This window comes from Littorina saxatilis, linkage group LG1 (genome assembly GCF_037325665.1).
Source record: "Littorina saxatilis isolate snail1 linkage group LG1, US_GU_Lsax_2.0, whole genome shotgun sequence".
NCBI lineage: Eukaryota > Metazoa > Mollusca > Gastropoda > Littorinimorpha > Littorinidae > Littorina > Littorina saxatilis.
In genome coordinates, this window is record NC_090245.1 from 74,775,102 (window position 1) to 74,782,601 (window position 7,500).

The following is a 7,500-nucleotide window of genomic DNA, read 5'->3' on the forward strand; positions in this document are numbered from 1 at the left end:
CAAGAAAGGTTTAATGTCATGTAAAATCAAAATACCAAAATCAAGCGCCTACTAATCTGGTCTATGGATGGACACGCAACTCGCTCAGCCAGCCAGCGCTGCGAGACTTACAGCGGCCAACTTCGCCGCGGCGCGCTCATTGGCTCAGCATTGAACTTGCGTGAAGGCCGATGCGCGTAGATTCCCAGAATGTTTACTTTCGGTTAGATTCTTCGACAGCATTCGCAGATGTGACTGCCGTTACAGAGGTGAGTAAAACTGACCATCGAAAGGAAAATAAGATTCATATTGGTAATACTAATAACATACTTGCACAAGCATGTATCTACCAAAACTGTATGGGAGCACATAGTTGGAAAGGCGTGGTGAAGCGATCAAATCGAATCGTCCGTCAGCACGGGCGGTGTTCTTCTGGAAAAGACCGAAACGACATGTGACGTCAGTCGTTCAGCCCGCGAGCGGTGGGATTGGGGGGGGGGGGGGGGGGGGGGGGGGGTTCACATGGTTTGTTTGTTTCAGAACCACACCCATATACACACATTTCACATGTAAACCATTTGTCCGCCCCCTGTCGATATTTATCGACTAAGTTCCTTATTTATAACTGGCTTCACTTAACGAAAGATCATCAGTCTGAATACAATGGATTTTGCGATGAGAAATTCACGCTTCTACCTATATTATACAGACGATATACTCAATCAATCAATCAATATGAGGCTTATATCGCGCGTATATTCCGTGGGTACAGTTCTAAGCGCAGGGATTTATTATTTATTTTTTATTTTTTTATGCAATTTATATCGCGCACATATTCAAGGCGCAGGGATTTATTTATGCCGTGTGAGATGGAATTTTTTTACACAATACATCACGCATTTACATCGGCCAGCAGATCGCAGCCATTTCGGCGCATATCCTACTTTTCACGGTCTATTATTCCAAGTCACACGGGTATTTTGGTGGACATTTTTTATCTATGCCTATACAATTTTGCCAGGAAAGACCCTTTTGTCAATCGTGGGATCTTTAACGTGCATACCCCAATGTAGTGTACACGAAGGGACCTCGGTTTTTTGTCTCATCCGAAAGACTAGCACTTGAACCCACCACCTAGGTTAGGAAAGGGGGGAGAAAATTGCTAACGCCCTGACCCAGGGTCGAACTCGCAACCGTCTCGCTTCCGAGCGCAAGTGCGTTACCACTCGGCCACCCAGTCCTTACTGAGGCGCACTCAGACTGAGTAAGTAGACAGTACGAGTACGTAAGAGAGAACGATGGACACAAACAGTCTCACGGATTGATGCACTCCCAGCCGCACTGACGCACGCACTCCCACCCGCACGCACGCACACGCACGCACACACACAACACACACACACACACACACAGTCAAAAACAAAGACACACAAACTGCCATACACAGCCGCACACAAAACACACACGCGGCACGCACGCACACACACACGCACACACCACACACACACACACACACCGTCACACAAACAAACACACACCCAACCCACCCATCCCACGAACACAGGCCACACACCATCCCCACCCCTAAACACAATATCATGCACAGTTCTTGGTAAACAGGTTCAGTTCGAGGAAACAGAGCAGCGAAATTGGAAACGCCAGTTTCGAGCACTCACTTCCTTCGACAAAACCGCTTCCTTTTATGGCCATAGACGACACCCAACAGCTGCTTTAAAGGAGCAGTCCAATGATATACATTGTCAACTGTTTTTCAAAGACGAAAGACAAAGTATGATCAGATGGGCCGACAGTCAATAACGCAGACTACTTTCTGAGAGGTTTATGTGAAACACACACTCGTCGTCATACACGCGCGTGCACGCTCGCATGCATGCAAGCACACACGCAAGCATGCACATATATTCACACACCAAATCATATAAACACTCATACACACACACACATTCACACTCACACACACACACGCGCACAAACACCCACACACACACACACACACACCCACACCCACACCCTACCCACCCATACCACGAACACAGGCACACACCATCCCCACCCCTACACACAATGGCACAGTTCTTGGTAAACAGGTTCAGCAAAACAGCAACAGCAAAATTGGAAACGCCAGTTTCGACCACTCACTTCCTTCGACAAAACACACTTACACGCACATATGCACTGATACACACACACACACACACAGATATTCATTCACACACACACACACACACACACACACACACACACACACACACACACACACACACACACACACACACGCGCGCGCGCTAAGATGGTTCGTATACACTTTTATATTTACCTGTATGCTTTTTTTTTTTAAATGTTCCACAAAATTACTTACTGATTTGTCTTGTTCCTTTTTACATTTAGTCAAGTTTTGACTAAATGTTTTAACGTAGAGGGGGAATCGAGACGAGGGCTGTGGTGTGTGTGTGTGTGTGTGTGTGTGTGTCTGTCTGTCTGTCTGTCTGTCTGTGCGTGTGTGAGTGTAGAGCGATTCAGACTAACCTACTGGACCGATCTTTATGACATTTTACATGAGAGTTCCTTGGAATGATATTCCCGGACGTTTTTTTCTTTTTTTCGATAAATGTCTTTGATGACGTCATATCCGGCTTTTTATAAAAGTTGAGGCGGCACTGTCACACCCTCATTTTTCAATCAAATTGATTGAAATTTTGGCCAAGCAATCTTCGACGAAGGCCGGACTTCGGTATTGCATTTCAGCTTGGTGGCTTAAAAATTGATTGATGACTTTGGTCATTAAAAATCTGAAAATTGTAAAAAAAATGGTTTTTTTTATAAAACGATCCAAATTTACGTTCATCTTATTCTTCATCATTTCCTGATTCCAAAAACATAGAAATATGTTATATTTGGATTAAAAACAAGCTCTGAAAATTAAAAATATAAAAATTATGATCAAAATTAAATTTCCAAAATCGTTTTAAAAACTATTTCATCTTATTCCTTGTCGGTTCCTGATTCCAAAAATGTTTGGATTAAAAACACGCTCAGAAAGTTAAAACGAAGAGAGGTACAGTAAAGCGTGCTACCGCGCCAAACAGGCTCGTCACTTTCACTGCCTTTTGCACTAGCGGCGGACTACGTTCAGTTTCATTCTGTGAGTTCCACAGCTTGACTAAATGTAGTAATTTCGCCTTACGCGACTTGTTGTTATGTCACGCTAAACGCTCGACTCTCATAGTTAACATACTGGCCTTCTGTGTGTGTTAACTTTGCTTGTTGGTGTTGTTTTCTTTTTATAATGACAGTTAGACTAACCAGGGCCGGACTAGGCTAAGAGGAGGGGGGGGTTGCCAGTGGGGGTCAGGGGGCGAAGCCCCCTGAAGCTGATAGGTAGGTCATATTCTGAGATAGCAAAATGGTCGCTCCTTGCATGAAACGGCATAAAATAAACAATAATAAAAAATGTTTTAAATAAGTGAGGTACATGTTCAGGCTAGGTAGTCCGGCCCTGCTAACAAACGACGGGAAGCTGAGAAAGATACAGTTTAGCTGTAGGCGAGGGAGAAACCACTTTCGAAAAGACTTTTCTTTCTCCCCTTGACAGTAAACGGTTCTCATTCATCAAAGCAGACAGTGCCTTCTTTGATTTTTAAGTCAATCCCGGAAAAGGTCAAATTTCAAAACAAAGACAATGACAATGACCTAAAAAAAAAATTAACAAACTTTCCAAATGGAAGAATTAACAAGTCGCGTAAGGCGAAATTACAACATTTAGTCAAGCTGTCGAACTAACAGAATGAAACTGAACTCACTGTATTTTTACAGCAAGAGCGTTTACTCGTAGCATTGTCAGTCTACCGCTCGATGCAAAGGCAGTGAAATTGACAAGAAGAGCGGGGTAGTAGTCGCGCTGAGAAGAATAGCACGCTTTTCTTTATCTCTATTCTTTTTAACTTTCTGAGCGTGTTTTTAATCCAAACATATCACATCTATATGTTTTTGGAATCAGGAACCCACAAGGAATAAGACGAAATTGTTTTAAAATCGATTTTGGAAATTTTATTTTAATAATAATTTTTATATTTTTTAATTTTCAGAGCTTGGTTTTAATCCGAATATAACATATTTATATGTTTTTGGAATCAGAAAATGATGAAGAATAAGATGAACGTAAATTTGGATCGTTTTAAAAACAAATTATTTTTTTAACAATTTTCAGATTTTTAATGACCAAAGTCATTAATTAATTTTTAAGCCACCAAGCTGAAATGCAATACCGAAATCCGGCCTTCGTCGAAGATTGCTTGGCCAAAATGTCAATCAATTTGATTGAAAAATGAGGGTGTGACAGTGCCGCCTCAACTTTTTACAAAAAGCCGGATATGACGTCATCAAAGACATTTATCGAAAAAAATGAAAAAAACGTCCGGGGATATCATTCCCAGGAACTCTCATGTCAAATTTCATAAAGATCGGTCCAGTAGTTTGGTCTGAATCGCTCTACACACACATACCCACAGACACACACACACACACACACACACACACACACACACACATACACCACCACCCTCGTCTCGATTCCCCCTCTATGTTTAACTTGACTAAATGTAAAAACAGTGAAGTATTGTCGGTAAAACTGTCAAGGGAGAGACAAGGGGTGGTTGGGTGGTCTGTGTGTGTGTGTGTGTGTGTGGGGGGGGGGGGGTGGGTGTCTCAAAAGAAGGCACAGCAGTGGAAGATATATTTTCACGTCTGTTGTTGAACCTCCGCGTGGGTAATTGCTCCTTTAAACGACAAACAACAGGAAAAGTGATCTAAACAGCCCTGCCATAAAATAGGTCGCGAGCAGCACGTGTTTCCTTCAACCCACACTGAACTCTCCCTTGTCAAAAGTCCACCGCGACAACAACAACCCACAACGGCGACCGGCCACCTTACACCAAGAACAACACAACAAGACGCGCGAAGGACAGCTTTGGACAGAGAACACCCAGAACCATGACTGAGAACACCGAATGTTCAACGCGGTCACCCTATTGTCTTCTGCGCAGCAGCTGATTGTTAAACGTTAACACGACAACCGAACTGACGGTGAAGTCGGGTCGTTTGACAGAGTTTCCGTGGTAAACGAGGTGGATTTTGCGTCATACGTTGGTGACATAAAAAAAAAATCAAAAGAAAAGAGAGCAAGAGAAGAAAAAGAAAACAAGTCGCGTAAGGCGAAATTACAACATTTAGTCAAGCTGTGGAACTCACAGAATGAAACTGAACGTAGTCCGCCGCTAGTGCAAAAGGCAGTGAAAGTGACGAGCCTGTTTGGCGCGGTAGCGGTTGCGCTGTGCTTCATAGCACGCTTTACTGTACCTCTCTTCGTTTTAACTTTCTGAGCGTGTTTTTAATCCAAACCTATCATATCTTTATGTTTTTGGAATCAGGAACCGACAAGGAATAAGATGAAAGTGTTTTTAAATTGATTTCGAAAATTTAATTTTGATCATAATTTTTATATTTTTAATTTTCAGAGCTTGTTTTTAATCCAAATATAACATATTTATATGTTTTTGGAATCAGGAAATGATGAAGAATAAGATGAACGTAAACAAATCATTTTACAAAAAGCCGGATATGACGTCATTAAAGGTATTTATCGAAAAAATGAAAAAAACGTCCAGGGATATCATACCCAGGAACTCTCACGTCAAATTTCATAAAGATCGGCCCAGTAGTTTAGTCTGAATCGCTCTACACACACACACAGACAGACAGACAGACAGACACACACACACACACACACATACACCACGACCCTCGTCTCGATTCCCCCCTCTATGTTAAAACATTTAGTCAAAACTTGACTAAATGTAAAAAGAGAGAAGGAAAGGAAGGATCGAGAGACAGGGGAGGGAGAGAAAGACAGAGAGCCAATAACCACAGTGTCAGTGACCTAAACGTAAAAACAAAACATGATTTACAATGTAATAATGATGTTAAATTCGCAAAAATAGATTCGCTTACTCTCGTTATTCAATTAATCTGTTGTTATTGTTGTTTGTTTGTTTTTTAATTGGCTAAAAGTTCGAATGGGGAGAAAAAAACGTCAACGAACCGGGCCAGCACAGGTGTTTGCTATTTGGCCCTAAAACGCTGAAACAATGGCACTTGCAAATGGCTTTCTGCAAGCTGAACGTTCTTTGTGTGCACGGCTTCCGTAAATAAACATGCTAATGTGTCCAAGGCTACATGGTGCATTGCCCTTCGACAAGAAAAGGCTGATGGGAATTTAAGTCCCCCAAACCTCGCCACTATTTTTCAGTTGTGACTGGTAGTTCAATTCGTCTCTGTTCCAACAAAGTGAAGCCAAAAACGTTGTCATGACTTGAAGACTACGTATACAAAGTAAACAAGCAGAGAAACTGACAGCTAACTTTACCCGGAAGCAATGGCGAGAGGCTTCCGTTTAAGACAATTCATTCTTTCTTTATTTATTTGGTGTTTAACGTCGTTTTCAACCACGAAGGTTATATCGCGACGGAGACAATTCATCAACGCACCGAAATTGATAAGAAAGAATAAAAGAAACAGTACGGACAGCTAAAAAGAAACAAGTCGCGTAAGGCTAAAATACAATATTTAGTCAAGTAGCTGTCGAACTCACAGAATGAAACTGAACGCAACGCAACGCAGCAAGACCGTATACTCGTAGCATCGTCACTCCACCGCCCGTGGCAAAGGCAGTGCACGTGGAATTGACAAGAAGAGCGGGGTATTCGTTGCGCTGAGAAGGATAGCACGCTTTTCTGTACCTCTCTTCGTTTTAACTTTCTGAGCGTGTTTTTAATCCAAACATATCATATCTATATATTTTTGGAATCAGGAACCGACAAGGAATAAGATGAAAGTGTTTTTAAATTGATTTCGAAAAAGAAATTTTGATAATAATTTTTATATATTTAATTTTCAGAGCTTGTTTTTAATCCGAATATAACATATTTATATGTTTTTGGAATCAGCAAATGATGGAGAATAAGATAAACGTAAATTTGGATCGTTTTATAAATTTTTTTTTTTTTTTATAATTTTCAGATTTTTAATGACCAAAGTCATTAATTAATTTTTAAGCCACCAAGCTGAAATGCAATACCGAACCCCGGGCTTCGTCGAAGAGTACTTGACCAAAATTTCAACCAATTTGGTTGAAAAATGAGGGCGTGACAGTGCCGCCTCAACTTTCACGAAAAGCCGGATATGACGTCATCAAAGACATTTATCAAAAAAATGAAAAAAACGTTCGGGGATTTCATACCCAGGAACTCTCATGTCAAATTTCATAAAGATCGGTCCAGTAGTTTAGTCTGAATCGCTCTACACACACACACAGACAGACAGACGCACATACACCACGACCCTCGTTTCGATTCCCCCTCGATGTTAAAATATTTAGTCAAAACTTGACTAAATATAAAAAGAAGTCAATGTCTCACGTAATGAAATAATCTACAATAGACATTT